Here is a 4,596-nt window from a genome sequence, read left to right as displayed (position 1 = left end):
GACCTATAACCAGAAGAAAAATCAGTTCGCAGAAAGAGACCCCCAAGTGGGAAAGTTGATGGAATTAGCAGACAAGAATGCTAAAGCAGTGGTTATAAATATGCTCCATGCTTAGAAGTGTGGAGGAAAACATGAACACAACGAGGAGCAAAATGGAAGATTTTTAGAAAATGAACTTATAAGGATGAAAATAGATCATCTGAAATGAAAAATACTGTTGGACAAATAAATGATTTTGTTTCTTCCGCTGCTACTACCAGAAGCACATGGAGAGTGGTGGCATTTTTTCCCTTAAAGCTTATTTCCCCGTAGCTGGCGCTTGCTGCCGTCTATGGGGTCGCACAGAGTCGGACGTGACTGAAGTGGCTTAGCAGCGGCAGCAGCGCTTGCACCTTCTGTGAGAGCGCTGCGTTTGGTTTCTCCGTTGCCCAGGACTCTGGAGAACTGTATTTGGTTCTCAAAGGCAACCTGGCTTTCAGGTAGTAAGCAGCGGCTCTTTTGGGTCTCGTTTCAGCTAGTCCTTCCTGAACCCCTCCTGTACCCTCTGATCTGAGCGCTCCACCTCCTGTCCTGCTCCTCAGTGAACCCCTCCTCTCCAGCACCCCCACCCTCCGTTATCCAGCAGGGCAGTATGGAGCTCCTGAGATGGGAGGATGGCTCTGCACTGTGGAGCCCCAAGTCTAGCCAGGGAGGTGCAATGCAAGGAGGAATGTGACAAGGCTTGCAGATAAGTGTGGATAAAGTATTTAGGGAGGGAGAAAACTTCATTTGGAGGGGAGGGAAGGCTTCACGGAAGAGGTGGGTTTTGAAAGATGGCCAAGATTTAGGCTGCTAGGAATGAAGGGACAAGCCTTCTGAGGCAAAGCCGGGAGTGGCCTTGAACTCCCTCACTCTTGTGTTCCCTGTCTGAACTCACAAGCACTCCCCTTCTCTATGGGTTCTAGTCAGCTCTTGGATGGGGCTTTGCTGTTGGGAGTGAGCCCTGCAGGCTCCAGGTCCCCAGGATCTTCCCAGCAGACCAGCGAAACCAGTGCGGGCAGCCTCAGGGCTTGATCACCCTTCACCTCCTTGGGCTGTAACCAGAGAAAACAGGGCCCCGGATGCGCGGTTTGTGGTCAGAGTGTTTCCAGGACAGGTTCAAAGCCCGGCCTGGGGGAGCAGGTGTGAACCAAGACTAGACGACTCAGTCTCTCTGGCCCTCAGTCCCTTTCAGCGGCTCCCCAGTGTCCAGGTCATCACTGATGCCGTGAGGTGCCCGGCCAGCGGCCAGCACGACCTCTAGGTGCGCCTGCCTGGTTTGGGGCCTCTGACCACCTCATTTCTCATCTTCCTCTCATCTTAACTTTGCTCTCCCCTCCCCGACCTTCTCCCCATCCTCCGTGTTGGGTGCAATATGACCAGCTCCTAAAAAGGGAATTTTTTCACTGGCTGCTTCCCACATACCTCCTGACCCCCAAGGTCACTCCACGGCGTGGTGGGCATGCACAAACAAGAAAGGCTGGGGGGTGGTGCAGGGGCCCCTCCTCCAGGCATGTTTGGTATAGATAAGGAAGAGCTTGTCAGTGACAGTGACTTCACTGCACAGAGCCCAAGGTGGTAGGACCAGGAGTGGGGCTTCCCCAAGGTGGGAGGTTTGAGCAAGGTGGGTGGGGAGCTTAGACACAGGCTTTGAGGTGACGTATGTGCCCCTCCTCACCTCCTACCTTCCTGCGTCTGCCACCTCCCCTGGAATGGCCTTTAATTGTCACCCAGGCCAGCTGTTCCTCCTCTTCCTCCTCCACACCAGGGAGGAGAGGTGTGTCCCCATGTGGCTGCCAGGGAATCTGGCGAGCTCTTCCCAACCCGAAGCCGCAAACCCCAGGCTGGGGCAGTGTGGCCTATGGCCCTGGGCATTGAGGCCCATCTGGGGAACTCTCAGAAGAGGGCACCGCGGGGAGGTAGAGGGGGGCTCTGAGTCCTAACTTTGTTGCCAGATGAGGCCGAGTCTGAATTCCATCTCCACTATCTGTGTCATAACCCCTGCTCCTCTGCTTTTCCTTATCTTATCTGTAGAATGCAGATAATTGCACTCCCGCCTTCTGGTAGGGGGCCTGCTGGGCACTGAGTAAATGCAGGTGTTAATCACCTTTCTGTTGTTGATGGACTTGCTGCGAGGATGGAGGCTGCGCCCCCACAGCCCCATCCTGGCTCCCACTGCACCTGCTTTCAGAAAGCTCCCAGCCTCCCGACTGTTGCTCTGGATCCTTGTCTGACAGCCCCCGGAGGGACCCATTGCATCCTTAATTGCAATTCTCTTGCTTGGCAAAGCCATCAGCACCTAATGTCCCATGTCATTGCTGGTTCTCTGCCTGCGGACACCTCACTCCTGGGGGCTGCTCAGCCACCCAGGATAACGCCATCTGGCCATGGATACCGTCACGGTTAACTCCATGGAATGGCCATGGCGGTGGGGATGGGGGCAGGGCCAGGACCCTGTGATGCCCTGGTGACAATTTGCCTACAAGTAGTTTAATATAAGAGGATGAAGACCTCTGTGACTCTGTCTCTGGTCCTTTCTACCATCTAGGACCTCCATCTCTTCCCCTTTTTAGAAACCAGAGAGGTACCGCTGATCTCCTACACCAGAGCCTTATCCATCTCCTCACCTGAGGGCAGGCCCTTAGACCCAGGAGAAACTCAGGTTCCCTACATCCCCAGCCCCACCCCAACTTGGCTCTGATGCCCACGTGGAGTTTTAAGGTAGAGTCCAGCAAAAAGTCAGAGCTGGGCAGAATGAGATTGGAGGAAGATTCAGAACCCAGTGGAGACTGGGATCAAGGGAGGGTTTATCTTAGGTGCCCGAGTTCTCATTCCAGGGTCTCAGGGGCCCCAGATCCCCTGGGCTAGCACCTATGGTGAGCCCCTGCCTGCCCCAGCACCCGAGGAACACCCAGGAGTTTATGTGCAAGCCTGGCCTGAGGGCAGCTCCAGCCCTCGCCCTGGATGGGGCAACAGAAGTGGGCAGCTCTGCAGGGTTGCCCAGGTCAGGACGACAGACTTACTCAAAGGAAGCCAGGGTCCTCCCCACGTTTGAGAAAGAGCTCGGAGAACAACCAGGGTGTGGGTGGGGTGGGTAGGGAGGAGCCTCCCAGCTGCTGTCCTTGCCCCCTCCTCCCTGCCCCCAGTCCTCCTGGCCACATTCCTGCCACCACCCCTCCCAGGCTCCAGGGGATGTCTCTTTTACCCTGAGCCCAGGAAGAGACACAAACCCCTTGGTTGTTTCCTCTCCGCATTGCTGGGATCTGCTGGCATTTTCACAAAGAACTTCCATAAATACTAAGGGAGAACAAAAAGGAAGTAATTACAGAAAATACAAACAGCATGAAAACAGTCGAGTTTCTAAAGTACAGGTTTCCCCGCCTCAGATAACTACCCTGGAGCTCAAGACACTGGCCTGCCTCCCCCAGGCCTGGGCAGACCCCAGCCCCTGCAGACTTGCCTCTTGGCTCCTGGGGGGTCAGGGCCCAGGCCAGCCCCCTCCCCACCACCTCCCTTCAGTCTCCCACTTGAGGATTTGCCTTGGCCATAGCTGCAGTGTCTGACATTCTGAGTAACTCACCACCTGGCTCAGGTGGAGGCTTCAACCCCCTCCAGAGCGCCTGCTGAGACAGGTCAGGCCCCATCACACCCCCAGGCCTGTCTGCCGCACACCCACTACCCCAGCACATCTTTGCTGTGGAATTACTGTCCAGCTCCCCGTGGCCCCTGAACCGACCTGCTCGCATATAGTAGAGGGCACACGCAGCCTTTGTCCAGTGTGGCTGGATGCCCTGGCCTGAGGTTAACTGGACTAGAACAGGCACCTAAGCCAAGCTGGGATGGTCAGAATTCTGACTTTGGGGTATTGGAATTGGGGCCTACAGGCTGTCTCTTCATGCCGTTCTTTATTGATCCCATGTGGGCTTGGGAGCCCCAAGTCACCATCTTGAATTTTGGAGTCTTCCCGGGTATGCAAGGAGAAGCCGAGGATGAGATGGGGATGCGGATGCCAGGTGGGGAGTAGGCAGTGGGAGCTCCTGGGTCTGATGGCGTGCCTGTCCTCTATGTCCTTGACTGAGGCATGACTGCACTCCTGCGCTGGGGCTGTGCAGGACACTCCTGTGTCCCTTTTGTAAAGTCCTTTTTTATTTAAATGCTACGTTGAGTGGGTTCTGTAGCTTGCAATCGTCAAGTCTTAGCCGATACCACCAGACCTACAGTGGGGACACACAGTGCAGCTGGGGCTGCGGAGGACTCAGGCTGGGCCCATTCAGGGACTCGCCTGAGGACCTGAGAAGTCCCCTGGGAAAGTGTGAGAGCATCGTGGAGCATCCATCTTTTCCAAGTTGGGGTGGGGGGCCTGGGGAGCTCCTGCATGGTGCTGGGCTAGCAAAGGGGAGATGTGTTAGTGTACTGTCTGCCCTTATGATCAACACTGACGGGTCAGGGAGTGGCCCCCTCTTTCCTTCTAGCATTCCACCTCTGGCCAGCCCCCTCCCAACCCCTCCTACCCCATGGGGATGTAATGCACAGGCTAGGAGTCTGAGATCCAGCTCTGGCATGATGAGCCGTGTCGCC

Source organism: Bos indicus x Bos taurus, chromosome 15 (genome assembly GCF_003369695.1).
Source record: "Bos indicus x Bos taurus breed Angus x Brahman F1 hybrid chromosome 15, Bos_hybrid_MaternalHap_v2.0, whole genome shotgun sequence".
Taxonomy (NCBI): Eukaryota; Metazoa; Chordata; class Mammalia; order Artiodactyla; family Bovidae; genus Bos; species Bos indicus x Bos taurus.
Note: the sequence above shows the minus strand (reverse complement) of the source record.